This window comes from Pseudorca crassidens, chromosome 6 (genome assembly GCF_039906515.1).
Source record: "Pseudorca crassidens isolate mPseCra1 chromosome 6, mPseCra1.hap1, whole genome shotgun sequence".
NCBI classification, from domain to species: domain Eukaryota; kingdom Metazoa; phylum Chordata; class Mammalia; order Artiodactyla; family Delphinidae; genus Pseudorca; species Pseudorca crassidens.
In genome coordinates, this window is record NC_090301.1 from 61,974,557 (window position 1) to 61,992,517 (window position 17,961).

The 17,961-nt window shown below is 41.7% G+C and overlaps 1 non-coding gene across 1 annotated transcript; it reads left to right on the forward strand.

The window, feature by feature from the left end:
* Window positions 1-17,023: 17,023 nt before the first annotated feature.
* LOC137226838 (U6 spliceosomal RNA) lies at window positions 17,024-17,126 on the forward strand. The gene has a single exon (XR_010944541.1). It is a non-coding gene; the product is annotated as a U6 spliceosomal RNA (small nuclear RNA).
* The last annotated feature ends 835 nt before the right edge of the window (window positions 17,127-17,961 follow it).

A 17,961-nucleotide genomic window follows, 5' to 3' on the forward strand; every position in this document is an offset into this window, starting at 1 on the left:
GAGGGTGGAGAGGGATGGATTGGGAGTTTGGGATTAGCAGGTGCAAACTATTATATATAGAATGGATAGACAACAAGGTCCTACTGTATAACACAGGGAACTATATTCAATATCCTGTGATAAACCATAATGGAAAAGAATATAAAAAAGAATGTAAATATATAACTGAGTCACTCTGCTGTACAGCAGAATTTAAACACAACATTGTAAATCAACTATACGCCAATAAAATTTAAAAAATAAAAAACATCAGGGAGGCATATATTTCCAGGCCTTTTTTAGTGTGTGTGCGTGTGTGTGTGTGTGTGTGTATGTTTCTGCAATTATATACACTATTTTGTTAGGTTTATTGATAAAAGAAAAGGTACAAGAGAGAACAAAGAAGAGAGGGAGAGAAACAGAGACAGATTTTTAAATTTTTATTTTATATTGGAGTATAGTTGATTTACAATGTGGTGTTAGTTTCAGGCATACAGCAAAGTGATTCAGTTATACATACACATATATCTATTCTTTTTCAGATTCTTTTCCCACGTATGTTATTACAGAGTATCGAGTAGAGCTCCCTGTGCTATACAGTACGTCCTTGTTGATTATCTATTTTATGTATAGTAGTATATATATGTTAATTCCAACCTCCTAATTTATCCCCTCCCCTTTTTCCCCTTTGGTAACCATAAGTTTGTTTTCCACGTCGAAACAGAGACAGATTGACGCAAAGAGAGACAAACAGAGAAAGGGGGAGAGACAGAAAGAAAGAGAGAGCAAGCTGGCAGTTTCCCTTAAATCAATGTAGGTCTCCTTCCTCGCCAGGAAGATTAACCAGTCTCAGGGGCCAGGGCCAGCTAATTAATGAGCCAAAAGCTTTTATCCTGCTTCTCTTTCCAAGCACACTATATCTATAAACTAACCCAATCCTGCATGTAAGCTCAAGTATAACCCTCCTGCCACTGAAAATTTGCCCTGGGCATATTAATAGTAAAAAGGGATACATTAGGAGTATAGGATTAACAGATACAAGCTACTATACGTAAAATAGATAAGCAACAAGGACTTACTGTATAGCACAGGGAAGTATATTCAATATCTTGTAATAACCTATAAGGGAAAATAATCTGAAAAAATACAAATACATGTAACTGAATCACTTTGCTGTACACCTGAAACAACACAATATTGTACATCAACTATATTTCAGTTAAGAAAAGTTAAAAGCATCACTGTTTCCTGACTACTGGTTTAAAAAGTTTTTTTTTAATATTTAAAGAATATGGGTTTAGCAGTATATTGAATATTGGTAAAATATTAATAATTTCTATCATGTATTTTTGATACCACTTTTTTTTGCTTTCTTTATGCTTATATCTTGGTATCTGATTAAACTGTCACACTATCTCCTGTTTTGACATTAAAAGGGTTTATTTGGCAAAAAGGCAAAGAAAATGCCTATTCACAATCCAGCCGAAGATTCTGGCCAAACCCAAGGTCATTACTGAAGAAAAGCAAACTAAAGGTATTCAAAAGCACTAGAGCAAATGCTTTTTGGTTAAAGATACACCCAAGCCATATGTCAAAACCAAGACAGAAGTACACGGTCTTGTCCAGGCAAAACTGCCCTATGATAACTGAATTTGTATCACTTTACGTGGGGGATTGATGTCACATGGAGATGAATGACTATGTTTTCATTCTGGTTAGAAAAGGGGAGCAAAGTCTTTGACGATCCCCATCAGGGGACGGCAGGGGTCCCCTGCCGTCCAGGATGTCCCCCCAGAAAACATTCTTCGTGTTTCCAGCAGAGGGCTTGACAACACCAAGTAATTACTCCCAAAGCACAAGAAACCACCACCGGGGGTCTCGGGAGCATGTGGGACCCGTGCAGCTGAGATGACAAAAGCACTTGGAAGCAGCCTAAGTGTCCATCAACAGATGAATGGATAAAGAAGATGTGGCACATATATACAATGGAATATTACTCAGCCATAAAAAGGAACGAAATTGAGTTATTTGTAGTGAGGTGGTGGACCTACAGTCTGTCATATAGAGTAAGTCAGAAAGAGAAAAACAAATACCGTATGCTAACACATATATATGGAATCTAAGAAAAAAAAAAAAGTCATGAAGAACCTAGGGGTAAGATGGGAATAAAGACACAGACCTACTAGAGCATGGACTTGAGGATATGGGGAGGGGGAAGGGTAAGCTGGGACAAAGTGAGAGAGTGGCATGGACATATATACACTACGAAACGGAAAACAGATAGCTAGTGGGAAGCAGCCACCTAGCACAGAGAGATCAGCTCAGTGCTTTGTGACCACCTAAAGGGGTGGGATAGGGAAGGTGGGAGGGCTGGAGATGTAAGAGGGAGGAGATATGGGAACATATGTATATGTATAGCTGATTCACTTTGTTATAAAGCAGAAACTAACACACCATTGTAAAGGAATTATACTCCAATAAAGATGTTAAAAACTAACAAACAAACAAACAAGCACTTGGGAACAGCCACACCTGGCAAACTGCCCCAACCCCAGGCGACGCTGCAGTTGAGCTCCTAGCTCTCACAAAGCCCATCGCCTCCGCAGAAAATGTGCTCACCCAGCCCATTTTTGCCTCATCATGAGGAAGGGAGAGTGGTCCAACTACTAGTTTTTCGGTTAAGCATTACCCAAGGTGAACGCACTGAGCCTCTGACGCACCTGTGGTCGCACGCCATGCTCCGTGATCACATGAAAATCTTAATGTAACTCTCAAAAGGCAAACAGTGTCTGTCAGTGGGCTGTGTACACCTTAAAACATTACACTGGGAAGGCGGACAATTTTCTTTAACTGCTTCCTGATGACCAGCTCTTGGATCCCCCTTATCTCTGCCGTCTGAAGACAGCCTGCCAGGGAAGGCACTCCCGACCTGGCTTCTGGGCCAATGAGCGGCATAAATCAGTCTGAGAGCAGTGATTGTAGGGAGGGGAGGAAAGCGACATCCCTCTCTGGTACCTCTCCACCACCCTCAGCCCCGTAATCTTATCTTCATCTCCAGATAATACGGGCCTTCCATCAGCTCCTGGAGGCCAGCCCTGGGAGGCTGGGAAGAAGAGAGGGTGCTCAGCCTCTGGTGGGTAGAAAGGTGGATAAGACCCCTTCCTTCCACCACCTATCTGTGCTCAGAACCCTGAAGCTTTCCCAGAACATCAGTGGCTGATGACAGGCTAAAATTTCTGAACTATAGGCATAAAACCTGATAGATTATTTCTGCTAAGTCCTAAGAAAGAGCAAGAAGGTCTGAGCAATTCAGCAGCCTCCTGCCCCCAAAGTTCCCGCTCAGCAGGGACTAGTCTGCATCTGCATCATGGCCTCTTTTTGGATGGGCTACTGTGGGCCACTCTCAGCCTGGGAAGGTCTCCCACAGCCAAGGGCAAAGGAAGGCCAGACAGCTTGACTCCCCAGAGGGAGAGCAGGGGAGGCATGTGGAGAGAACACAGCAAACAGTTGTACCAAAAGACCTCATGAAAAGGCAAATTTTTATATTGACTCCACACAGTTGCACTAAAATTCACAGCTATTGCTGAATATTTGTCTGACAAGAACACGTTAAAGAAAAATATATGCTGGGAGGGCACGGTGCACAGCCAGTGGCTTTTAATCATATTTTAAACCAAGTTTACTTAAACCTCACAAATTTTAACTCTTGTACTGCAGCTGACAAGCATGATCACGTGATTTGCAGATGTAGCTATCGTATTTTTTAAAAGGGAAGTTCTTCTTTGGGATGAAAACAAATCACGCATGCTGGAAAGATCAAGCCCAGCTTCTTCACATCGGCCAGGCCTACAGACCAGTTCTCCGGGGTGAAGGATGTGGCTTTGGGAATTCTTTCTCTTACCCTTTTGTTTTGTTTCCTTTGGTGCTTTCGCTGCTCACCTCCGATGCTGCTGCAACAAACAAGTGAAAAAGCAGGATCGTGACAGCCACCTAACACCTGTGGCCCTCAGCGTGGGCCAGCCCCAGGTGGCTGCCTGTGACACCGGGGTCCAGGCAGTCTTTTCCACTCCCTCAGCTCCTGGCCAGAGGAGGAAGGGCCTTACCTGACATCGTTCGACCTGACCAAAGGCAAGCCTAACCCCAAGGATGTCCTGCTCCCAAGCTAAATGATGAGAAGAGATGAGTAATGAATAATTTACTGGAACTCGAAGCGGATGGTAAGTGTGAGGCCAGGGTGAATAAAAGAAAGAAACGCTAAACAAAAGGCCATGTTTCATTCATCAGGAGGCTCAGAGAGGGGATGTTATGTTCAACTGCTGGGAACCAGAGCCTCTGTTTCCACACACTAGTTTTGCACTGAAAGAAACCACACTTGGGTTCCAAAAAATTCCCAGGGGATGCTTGCTAGGGAAATGCCTTCTGGCGCCTGGTGACCCAGGTTCCTGCACATGGCTTGAAAAGCAAGTTGATTCGGAGGAGTCCATCCACAAGTTCCTCCCTGTCACATTAGTTCCATTCCTAGGAAACTTCATTTTCAAAACAGTTTACTATTACAGGCACGATGACTCAACTAACGCCATTTGCTGATTCTTCTACCCATGTGTCCTTCATTCAGCACATATGTATGAAGCCTTTCCCTGTGCCAAGCTCTGTGCTAAGACCTGGAGTGTCCCAGAACAGGCTTACAGGCTGTGGCTCGAAACACCTGTGTGTGTTGATGAGCTGCAGGTAGTTCTCTCCAGCCCACACTTCTCCCCGGAACTCGGAATTCACAGAGCCAAGACCACACTCAGCATCCCTCCTGGATGTCTCATGCTGTCTAACAGACATCTAATTGGAATTTGTCCAGATCCAGACTCTGAACCCACTCCTCCCGCAGGCTTGTCTATCTCCATTGAGGCACCTCCATTCTTTCTGTTACTCGAATTTTTCTTGGAGTCATCCATGCTTTAGGCATCAGTCTGTTTGGGAACTAGAAACCACGGCACTCTGTGTTTTTTTGTTTTTGTTTTTGTTTTTGTTTGGCCATGCCACGTGCCATGGCGGGATCTTAGTTCCCCGACCAGGGATGGAACCCTCGCCCCCTGCAGTGGAAGCACGGAGTCTTAACCACTGGACCAGCAGGGAAGTCCCATCAGTTATTTTAACAGAGTTTAATATAAATCATTAAGCAGGTACTGGAGAACTGAAAAGGCACAAGGGCGGCATGAAGTAGCACAGAGGACAGGGCAGGAAGCAGCCACCCGCCCTCGGCTGGGGGCACAGAGAGAAGGGTCAGGCTGACCTGAACCCACAGCCTGTGAGAAGGGGCCCACAGAGCCGGGCCTCCGAGGAGAGAGCCATAGGCAGCATGCGCGGGTACCTCTGGGGGGCCCCATGAGGCTGGCTCTGGGAGCACGAGGAAAAGCGGGAAATCGGAACCAGCTATCGTTGCAGTGCCACGGACGGGAAGGGAAATCAACGCACAGGATGGACTCCTCCCTCCCCAGCCTTGTGTCACCTCTGGCACCCCCTTCCAGCAGAGCTTAACATGGAGCAAGCTGGCCAGGCTGAAAGGTGGTCTGCAGAGAAACTCGCACTAAGAACCAGCACAGTCCATCCACCTCTTTGGCTACTTAGCCTCCATCATCTTTTTTTGGTTTTTTTTGTTTTTAACATCTTTATTGGAGTATAATTGCTTTACAATGGTGTGTTAGTTTCTGCTTTATAACAAAGTGAATCAGCTATACATATACATATATCCCCATATCTCCTCACTCCTGCGTCTCCCTCCCACCCTCCCTATCCCACCCCTGTAGGTGGACACAAAGCACCGAGCTGATCTCCCTGTGCTATGCAGCTGCTTCCCATTAGCTATCTATTTTACATTTGGTAGTGTATATATGTCCATGCCACTCTCTCACTTCTTCCCAGCTTACCCTTCCCCCTCCCCGTGTCCTCAAGTCCATTCTCTACATCTGCATCTTTATTCCTGTGCTGCCCCTAGGTTCTTCAGAACCATTTTTTTTTTTTAGATTCCATATATATATGTGTGTTAGCATACGGTATTTGTTTTTCTCTTTCTGACTTACTTCACTCTGTATGACAGACTCTAGGTCCATCCACCTCACTACAAATAACTCAATTTCATGAAACAACAGATATTTATTCTCTCACAGTTCGGGAGGCCAGAGCTCTGAAATCAAGTGTCAGTGGGGTTCAGACCACTGCAGACCCTTGAGGGAGAATCTGGATGACCCATGCCTCTCTCCTAGCTTCTGGAGGTTGCTGGCAATCCTTGGTATCCCTTCGTCTTATAGATGCATCACCCCAATCTCTGCTTCATCTTCTCATTGCCTTCCTCTCTATGTCTCTGGATTCTTCTGTGTCTATTCCTCTTCTTATAAGGACACCAGTATTGGATTTAGGGCCCATCCTAAATCCAGTATGTCATCTCGAGATCCTTAATTTTACTACATCTACAAAGATTCTATTTCCAAATGAGTTCTCACTCACTGGTACTGGGGGTTAAGACTTCAACCCATTACAGTGACCATATTAAGACAAATCAGACCTTGTCACCCTCTGCTCAAAATCTTCCAATGTTCCATCCTACCCTGAGTAAAATCTGCACCCCTACACAACCTGGACACTCTGCTCTGACCTCCCCTCCTACTTCTCTCACCTTCCTTCCCCCACAGAAGCTGCTCTGTCCCTCAGCCCTCCACTCACCAGCCAGCCTCAGGTCTCTACACGTGCTGCTCCTCTGTGTGGAACCTTCTCCTCCCAGATATTCCCATGGTTCTCTCTCTCTTACATCCTTCAGACCTTTATTCAAAAGTCACCTTCTCAGTAAGACTTCCACTAACCACGCTGCATAAAACTGAATCCCCCTCCTCATTTCCTACTTCATTTTTTTTTGCCATAGCGCTTAGCAATACAACATACTATAAATTTTAAGGTTTATCACTTTATGTCTCCTGTCATTAAAATGTAAGCTTCCTGAGGACAAGCGTTTTTTGTTTTTTTTTGTCAATCTCATTCACTGCTATACCTGAAGCACTTAGAATAGTGCCTGGTACCTACAGGGCCTCAGTAATTATACTTGAAAATGCAGCATATACAATTGGAATTGCACAAAAGGGAGTATATCGAAATTCCTGTGTTCACAGGGCATGGTCCTAGAGTAACACCAAAAATAGCAAGCATATCGGTAGGCGAAAACATATGTTTTTGCATCCCAGCAAATCACATTTTGGCGTATCTGATTCACCTTGTCCTGATGATTTCTAATGATGCCAAAACAGAATGCATAGTTGTCACCAATGGAGTAAAATAGCTTGAAACTTTTCTAAAATGTAAGTAATAAAAACCAGTTTTGATTAACAAAGACAGAGGAAAGGCTGAATACATTCTATTCTCTCTATAGAAAATAATGTTACAAGATTTTTGTCATATAGAAAGGCAATCAAAGAGTATTCAGCAAAAAAAATTTTTTTAGAAAAAAAGCACTTTAGATATGTGTCAGAGATTAATTAATAAAAATTTATCTTTTCTGGATTATTTTACTTTTGCAGTCTCTGTTAGGTTTTTCTTTTTTTTTTTTTTTTTTTGGTGGTACGTGGGCCTCTCACTGTTGTGGCCTCTCCCGTTGCAGAGCACAGGCTCCAGACGCACAGGCTCAGCGGCCATGGCTCACAGGCCTAGCCGCTCTGCAGCATGTGGGATCTTCCTGGACCAGGGCATGAACCCATGTCCCCTGCATCGGCAGGCGGACTCTCAACCACTGCGCCACCAGGGAAGCCCTCTGTTAGCTTTTTTAAATGACTTTTCATTGATTACTGTATTGAGATATAATTGACAGGGAATAAACACATATTTAGAGTGTATAGTTTGACAAGTTTTGGCATTGTTATATGCCCATGAAATTATCACCCACAAGTTAGTGAATCACATCACACATAAGATAGTGAATATAGCCATCAACCCTCAAAACTTTCCTTGGGACCCTTTATAAACCATCCTTTCCTGATCTTTGATAGGTTGTGGTTTATTTTCATTCAATTTAAAATACTTCCTAATTTTCCTTTTGATTTCTTCTTTGACCCATTTAGAGGTATGCTTTTCAGTTTCCAAAGATATGGAAGTTTTCCAGAGATCTTTCTTTTGTTCGTTTCTTATTTAATACCATTGTGACCAGAGAACATGCACTGAGCAACTTGAATCCTTTTAAATTTATTGAGACTGCTTTTCCTGCTGTAGAATATGGTCTCTTTTGGCTAATGCACTGTGAAAAGAATGTGAATTCTGCTGATGTTAGGTGGTATGCTCTCTAAATATCTGTTAAGTTGAGTTGGTTGAAGGTGCTGATCAGATCTTCTAGAGTCTTACTGATTTTCTTATTTTCTCTACTTATTCTATTGATTATTGAGGGAGGGGTAATGAAATATCTAGCTATAATTGAAGATTTGTTTATTTCTCTTTGCAGTTATATTAGTTTCCATGTATTTTAAAGCTTTGTTATTAGGTACATAATACTTAGGATTTTTATGCCCTCTTGATGAACTGGCTCCTTCACTAGGAAATGATATTCCGTATTTCTGGTAACAGTCTTTACTCTGAAATCTACTTTGTCTGATATTAATACAGCCACTACAGCTTTATTTTGATAGAGATTAACATGGTAAGCTTTTCCCATCCTTTTACATTTAACTTATTTTGTGTCTTTATATTTAAAGTGTGCTTATTGCAGGCAACATATAATTAGTTCTTGCTTCTTTATTCAATTTGATAATCTCTGCCTTTTAATTGGAGTGTTTAGACTATTTACATTTTATATGATGATTGATAAAGTTAGTTTTAAATCTATCATATTGTTATTTGTTTTCTATTTGTCCCATCTGTTCTTAATACTTTCCCCCTATTTTCCTGGTTCCTTTTAGATTGTGTACTTTTTTTTTTTTTTTTTTTTTTTGCGGTACGCGGGCCTCTCACTGTTGTGGCCTCTCCCGTTGCAGAGCACAGGCTCCAGACGCGCAGGCTCAGCGGCCATGGCTCACGGGCCCAGCCGCTCCGCGGCATGTGGGATCTTCCCGGACCGGGGCATGAACCCGCGTCCCCTGCATCTGCAGGCGGACCCTCAACCACTGCGCCACCAGGGAAGCCCTAGATTGTGTACTTTTTAAAATTCATTTTCTCTCCTGTGCTGGCTTATTAATTATAACTCTTTGTTATTTTAGTGGCTGCTTTGGGGGATTATATTATAATCTTTAATCATGGTGTACTTTCAAGTCATATTATATCACTTTATGTAGTGTATAAGAGCCTTACAATGGTGTTATTTCTAGTTCTTCTCTCTAGGCCTTTATAACATATGTTTTCATGCATCCTACTTATACATATGTTATAAAACTCACAGTTAATTGTTATTATTTTTGTTTAAACAGCCAATTATCTTTTTTTGGTTAGAGTTTCATTGAGATATAAATCACATACTATACAATTCACCCTTTGAAAGTGAACATTTTGATGGTTTTTAGTATATTCACAAAATTGTGCAATTATCACCACTAATTCCAGGACATTTTTATCACCCCCAAAGGAAACCCCATACCCTTTAGCCAATAACTCCCCAATCTCCCATCCTTCCAAGCTCAAGGTAATCACTAATCTACGTTCCATCTCTATATTTGCCTATTCTAGACATTTCATATAAGTGGAATAGATAATATGTGGTCTTTTGTGACTGGCTTCTTTCACTCACCATAATGTTTTCAAGGTTCATTCAAGTTGTAATATGTATCAATATTTTATTCATTTTTATTCCTGAATAATATTCCATTATATAAATATACCACCTTTTTTATCCAATCATCAGTTGATGGACATTGGGTTGTTTCCACTTTGGGACTATTACGAATAATGTTGATGTAAACACTCTTATGTATGTCTTTGTGTGGACGTGTTTTTATTTCACTTGGTTATGTACCTAGGAGTAAAATTGCTGGGTCATATAGTAACTCTATGTTTAACCATTGGTGGAACTGCCAGACTGCTTTCCAGAAGAGCTGCACTGTTTTACATACCTACCAGCAGTGGTCCAGTTTCCAGTGTATGAAAGTTCCAATTTCTCTACATCCTCATCAATACATGTTATTATTCATCTTTTTTTACAATAGCTACCCTAGTAATATTTAATTGTGGTTTTGATTTGCATTTGCCTGATGACAAATGATCAGTTATCTTTCAAACAGATTTAAATGTAAGATAAACTCATATATTCACCCATGTAATTATCACTTCCAATACTTTTCAATCCTTTTTGTAGATCCGTATTTCCAACTAGTATCATTTTTCTTCTGCCTAACAGACTTCCTTTAATATTTCTTGTACTGGAAGCCTGTTAGTGATAAATTCATTCAGCATTTGTATGTCTGTAAAAGGCTTTATTTTGCCTTCATTCTTGAAAGATATCTTTGCTAGGTATAAAATCTTGTGTAAACAGTTTTTTTTTTCTTTCAGTTCTTTAAATATGTCACTCTACTGTCTTGTGTTTTGCTTGTGTTTTTTTTTTGTTGTTGTTCTTGTTGGAGTTTTTTTGGGTTTTGTTTTTTTTGGTTTTTTTGGTTTGGTTTGTTTTTTCTGATGAGAAACCTGCTGTCATTATTTTCCTTGTTCCTCTGACTATAACTTGTCTTTTTTTTTTTTTTTTTTGCGGTACGTGGGCCTCTCACTGCTGTGGCCTCTCCCGCCACAGAGCACAGGCTCCAGACGCGCAGGCTCAGCGGCCATGGCTCACGGGCCCAGCCGCTCCACAACATGCGGGATCCTCCCGGACTGGAGCATGAACCCGTGTCCCCTGCATCGGCAGGCGGACTCTCAACCACTGCACCACCAGGGAAGCCCTTAACTTGTCGTTTTTCCTCTAAGTTGCTTTGAATATTTTCTCAGCAATTTGATTATGGTGTGCTTTGGTGTAGTTTTCTCCAGTGTTCTTGTGCTTGGGATTCATTACATTTCATGTAGTTTTAATGAGATTTGGAAAATTGGGGACCAATATTTTTCAAATAATTTTTCTTTGCCCACTTCCTTTTCAGGATCTCTAATTGCTCATGTGTAGGCCACCTGAAGATGTCCCTCAATATATGGACACTCTGTTCATTTTCTTAAATTATTTTTCCCTGTTTGCTTCACTTTAAAATGGCTAAATATTGCTATGTCTTCAAGTTCACTACTCTTCTATGATGTCTAATCTGCCATCAATTCTCTCTAATGTATTGATATTTTTCACTGTAGGTATTGTAGTTTTCATCTCTAGAGATTTAATTTGTATTTTTTATAATTTTCATGTTTCTATTTACCTTAAACATATGTAATACAGTTACAATAGCTGTTCTTATGTCCTTGCCTACCAATTCTAACATCTGTGTGAGTTCTAGTTTCATTGTGATTGATCTTTCTCCTTATTATGGTCATACTTTCCTGCTTATTCGCATACCTGGTAACTTTTTTATTGGATGCCAGTCATGAATTTTTCTTGTTGGTTGTTGGGTATTTTGGTGTTGCTGTAGATATTTTTGTTTTTTTTCCTGGGATGCAGTTAATTTACTAGGAAATAGCTTGATTCTTTTTCACCTTGTTTTTAAAAAAATTTTTAGGTGAGAGCAGACCAGTCTTTAGTCTAGAGCTAATCATTTCCTACTACTGAGGCAATTTACTTCTGAGTATTCTACCTTATGTTTCAAGAATCATGAAGGTTTCCAGTCTGGCTGGTGGGAAGAGGTACTATTCTTGACCTTGTACAAACACTAAGTACTGTTCCTTCTAATCCTTTCGTATGATTCTTTCTCCAGCCTTGTGTAGTTTCCTCACACACATGCATTGATTAGTGCTCTGTCAAATACTTAAGGGGAACTCTCTGCAGATCTCTGGAATTCTCTCTCTTTCTACAGCTCTTTCTTCTCCAGGACTCTGTTTATGAACTCTAGCTATCTTTTCCGCAGACTCTCAGCTCAACCTCCCAATTCAGGTAGTCTACCCGGTTCTACCTGGATTTCCCTTCTTTGCACTATAGCCTAGAAGCTATAAATGAAGTAAGGTAGGGAGATTGTAAGGTTTATTTCATTTGTTTCCCATTTCTTAGGGATCATTGTCCTTTGCTTCTTGATATCCAGTGTCTTGAAAAGTCATTGTTTTATATATTTTGTCCACTTTTTCTGATGGTGTTGTTGGTTGTATCAGTAAATGTGGTCCCTATTACTCTATCTTAGCCAAAAATGGAAGCCTCTGTCAGTTCTTTAAGATTCTCAACTTGTCATGATTTCTTTTCTCATTCTAAATAAATATTCACTTTTCTATTTAATTTTTATTTGTCATTTTGTATTCTTTTTCTTAAAGAGGGTCCCATACTCAGGTGCTTAGGTAAACACCTGGGTTGGAATTCTGCCTGCAACACTGACTAGCACTGTGACCTTGACAAGCCTCTGTACTTTAGTTACCTCATCTATAAAACCAGGACAATAACTGAACCTACTTCAGGATGTTGAGTATCAAATAAGTTTTTACATATAAACCACTTATATGCAAAGAACCTAGAAGACAGAAACCACTCAATAAATGTTAGTTATTACTCTTGTTGTTATTTGAGTATCATCAATATATAGGTGGTACTATAATTTATGGAATCACCCATAGAGAGTGTGAAGGCTTAGGATGGAAGACCCCTATATAAGAGGTGAGAGCAGAGAAAGAATAGGTCACAAAAGAAACAGAGTAGTGGCCAGAGAATGGGATAACCAAAATAATATAGTGTCCTAGAAAACAAAGTAGGCAAACTTCCAAAGGAGGAAGAAGTTAATATGGTCTATGCCACTAAAGATGAAGATGAGGACTTCAAAATGACCCCTGGATTTGGTGATCTAGCAGTCATGACTAGTGTTGTAGAATATGGACATGAACAGGACCTACCATATATGTTAACAATAAGTATTAAATGAGATAATTTGTGCTAATTCCTTAGCACAGTACTTGGCACATATTAAGCATTCAAAGAATATAAGATTTTTTATTACTATTATTACCAATATTATGTTTACTTTTTGTATCACTGGATCCAGGCCATGTCTCACCCTAGTATCAATATGTAAACGTTAGGGCAGATCCAGATTCTTTCTCTGGTACCACTGTTTCCATTTTCCTTGGCTAATCATCACCTATACCCCAAAGTGTGACCCTAGGAGTATTTCTATCACATATACACGTTACATGCATGCACACTCACGTGCACACACACATACACATACACACACACACACACACACACACATCACAGGCTATCCTACAAAAAAGGCTTGCTTTTTTCCAAGGGCAATCATTTCCCCCTACCCTGACACTTCTCCTTATCTTATTAAAATAGTGTAGACTTCACCAAAGATTAGCACCCTCTGTGGATTCAAAAGCCAAGGCTAATCCTGGCTCAATCCTGAGTCACATGCTCACATCCTTTTAGGGCTAGGAGAGGTGACTGGGTGTCTCTGGCTTCTATGTGAGAGGTAGAGCCCATCTCTCCATCAGGATTCCCTCCATGTAAGGAGGGGAATGGATTCTTAGCAGCCAAGGACCAGTGGCCAGTGTGCCCTACACCCAGCCAATTCCAGGGATCCAGAACATACCAACCAAACCAAAAAGTTACTTGGTTCTAGCAGATCAAACACCTCGAATTATATTTCTAAACTTTTTTTTTTAACTTGGGGAGGCACCACTTCCATTTGGTCCTTTGTAAGCTCATATGGATTCCAAATGAAAAACTGGTCCTGTGGTTCTGATTCATTGCTGTATGAATCACATTAATTCCATTTGCAAATTACACCTTTCAAGATGGGAAGTATAATTTGTATCAAGAGCCAACTGATTTAAACCCTAAACACACCTGTGTTCAAGATGAAAATTTGCTACCTGGGCTTCTCTGAACCTTGAACCTTGAGTCATTCTAGATGACTAAGTCTTCCAATACTTGAAAATTTATTTAAACAGAAAATTTTAGAATTTTAGTGATATGAGGCAAAAATCTTCCTCACCAAATATATTCCAACTTCCTAAACAAGGTGAAGTGAACATAATTTTATCTTCTCTTAGAGACTTAGGGTCACACATAAAAACATCAGTATCAGTCTAGAGTAGATTTAAGATTCTAAGGGTTCTTTAACCCTACACTAAATGGGTCTAGATAGTTAGTTTTGAGTTCTTGGGACTCTTATAGTAGTTTTTCTGGCTCCTCTCTTGTTGACCCTAATTTCTTGCTGTTATCAGTTTACCTATCTATAGTAGCTTCTTCCACATTTAACTATCTGCTGCTTTTTATACCTGAGAGCTGAGACAACTTGTGAGAATTACATACAAAGTTCGTGTAAATGGATTCGAAATGGGGCTCTGAGAGATTTCACATGTGAACGATCTAAACGTGCTCTGACACATTTTTTGCAAGTAGGTAGGGTATAAATAAATAAAATTAATGGAACATCTTGTGACATCGACTCTGGAGTCTCAGATGTTTTGTTGGCTTATTTTGTTCTTCTTACTTTGTGATTCTTGGTCATGTCCTATATTGGTAAGAGTGACACGTGGTAGGTTTCCACAGTGGAGACTAGGCTTCAGGTGTGCTTCCTTCTCTCTCTATAGTCACGGTCATCAGCTTGGTTGGAAATATAACCAGTCACTTGGACAAGCAAATAATTGAAATACCTCCGGAAAAAGCTTGTCAATGTTTGTAGCTGGAGACAGAAAGGCCAGCCATGGTCAGAAGGTTACTTCACAATGATTTCCTCATTCCTTACAAAGACTTATAAAAGCATGAGGTCTTGCCCCAGCCCTAGGGTTCGAATGGAAGAAGAACCTTTGTTCCCCTAGGTTTGGCTTCGAGTGAGCCAGTTCCCCATGGGGGACATGGGGCTGCCAGACAGCACACTCTCAACCTGCAGAAATGGCTCCCAAGGGGGGTTTCTTTCACAGCACCTCTCTCTGCTGTGCACCATCCAGCCTCAGAATTTCTCGGTACCCGGAGAAACCCCTGCCCAACATGTCAGTATAATCCTGGGGAGCATTTTCAGTGGGTACATGAGCTTCCAACCATTTCATTCCTTAAACAGCAGAAATCTCAACCCTTCCCAGGAGTCTGTGCATTGGCTCAGAAAAGGGCCCTCCCTGCTGCTTCCATTCCCTCCAGACCCCCTGGCACAAGACAGCTAAGGCACCTGGTCATCCCTTAGCACCCTCCTCAGTCTATGGGGGAGTCCCCTGGAGAGGCAGGGACTCATGTCTCCGGAGCTACATCTCAAGTCCCCACTCTCTGCTCCCCAGACAGGCTGGCACATGAGCTTCTTTCCAGGCTTTTCCCTCTGGGCAGCTTCCGGCTTACTTGACCTATTTTCCAAAAGCTCAAGACAGAGAGCATAGAAAAGCACTGCCTCACTAGGGGCTGTGCTGTGTCCCAGTTACAGAGCCGAACTGCAAAGCAAATTACCACCTTTTAGCAGCCCCACACCTCACAGACTTAATGGTTGATTCTAATTAATGACCAGCTTGTGTTTCTTTCTTTTCTTTCCCTAGAGTAAGAGAAAAACAAAGTTCTTTTCTTTCAGTAGATTCTAGATTCTGTATTTATAAATATCATTAGAGGCTCTACGTTTTCTTAATGACAGGAAAAGTCAAGATTTCCTCTATTCACCCAACCAGGACAGAGCTATTTCTCCTTTCATTATTAGGAAGTTTTCTTCCCTCGCAATCTCCAGCTCAGGGCCCTGGGTCTTTAGGTACATGGTAGTTACTCAAGAAATATTCATTGGTTGAAAGAATGGATGGATGGATGGATAGAAAAACGTCTCTGCATCGTTATCCACCAGCCTGCCTTCCCAGGTTGAGACAGAGCCTCACAGTGCTTCCCGGCAGCTCTTTTACTCAGGGGCCCACTAACAAAGGGCCTCTCTTAAGCCTGTTTGGAGATCATACAATAGAATTTACTAATGAAGACACCGTTATTTACTTCTTTGTTTTGCAGAGAGCTGGATGAAAACCTGGCTTCCCTGGGCGCTGGGTAGAATTTCTCCATGAATGGTTGGACAGTTTTGTGTTTCCAGCACAGCTCAGCTCTGTCAGGCACCTTGGCATCCACTTGGTCCTGGAACGGCTGTGCACAGCCGGGGGCCAGATAGGAGTTTAAATGACTCCTCTGGGGCTCTGCTTTGTTATGAGGTTGCTGGATTTTGTGGTCTTTTTAGAAACCCTGGCAGCTGCTAGCTCACTCTAGAAGCTATCCTTCCTCGGACATTGCAGGATGCCTCCCCCCCGCTGGGAACTCTGCTAAGACAAGGGCCTGGGCTACTGATCCCTCAGAATGTGGGAGGCCAGGGGCTCAGTTTTACAAAACCAGGCCAAACTTCACTAGCGTGGCTCAGTGACTAACTCTCCTGATCTCCCAGTCCCTCCAGACCATTTTTCCCCTTTCCCGGAGCCAAGCCAGGCTTCTAAAGGCACTTTCCCCCTCTTCACAGATCCTCTAATTAACACTTCATCTTCCCTCTTTTTCTCTGCTCCAGTTCCATCCGCAGCTTCCTAATCACAGCATTAAAAACCACAGGTCTGATCCCACTCCTGATACGGCGTACCCGAGAGGGCTTTGAGCCAAGAGGAGACGGGCTTGTGGTCACGAGAAGCAGAAGGAGCCTCCCTGGGATGAAAAGAGGCCATGTCTGTGGCTCGCAGTGTTTGGCTGGGAAAAGTGCCCTCACAATAGTTGCTGCTGGGATATTAATTAAAGTGACTCCCCACACACTGCTTATTAGTGGCAAGGGAAAAAAGACCAAAAGAGCAGCCAGAATGAAGAAATTGTACAACACCTTGACCAGGTCCAAATTAACATCATCTATGCGGGGCGGATCACACTGTGTGGCTCCAGATACCCTGGACAGGACTCACATCACCTGAGATTGTCTAACCTCAGTCTAACCAGGATGAAACGCCAGACAAGCGCACAATGAGGAGCATGCTATCGAAACCCAATGGTGTGTGGTGCTCACTTTGGCAGTAACTACAGTAAAATTGGAACAGTATGAAGAAGACCAACATTGCCCCTGCACAAAGATGGCACACAGATATGTGAAAAAAAAAAAAAATGGTGCATGTGAGGGGAAGGGGGGATCATTGTCATAAAAGCCAGATTAAAGGAGGTTAAAAGACATGACAGCAAAATCCAAGACCTCACCCCACACTGGATCCTGTGCTGGAAGGCGGAATGCTAGAAAGGACACTGATAAGTCATCTAACAAAATCGATATATGGAGGGGAGATTAGATAAACATACTTTGTCAGGTATTAAATTATGTTATGGAGTATTGCCATTCTTAGGAATACACACTGAAACATTTAGGGGTAAAGGGACATGAAGCAGGTAACTTACTCTCAAATTGTTCAGAAAAACATTATATTATACTTATGATAATAGATATAGGGGGGCTTCCCTGGTGGCACAGTGGTTGAGAGTCCGCCTGCCGATGCAGGGGACACGGGTTCGTGCTCCGGTCCGAGAGGATCCCACATGCTGCGGAGCGGCTGGGCCCGTGAGCCATGGCCGCTGAGGCTGCGCGTCTGGAGCCTGTGCTCCGCAACAGGAGAGCCACAACAGTGAGAGGCCCGCGTACCGCAAAAAAAAAAAAAAAAGATATAGAGATGTATATTATATATATGTTATATATAATTTTTTCTTAACCATTATATGTATGTGTGTATGTGTGTTTTTTCTTATATATATATGGAGAGTGGAGAAACATAAAAATAATAAAGGAGAGAAAAATGATGACAATATAGGGGCTCTTGTACTATTTTTATTTTTGCAAGTTTTTTGTAAGTATGAATTACTCCAAATAAAAAGCTCAAAAACATATCTGCTGCTCTTCTGATTCTCACATATTCTTAGAGTCTGAACCTTCTGAACCAGAACAAAAAGGACATAAG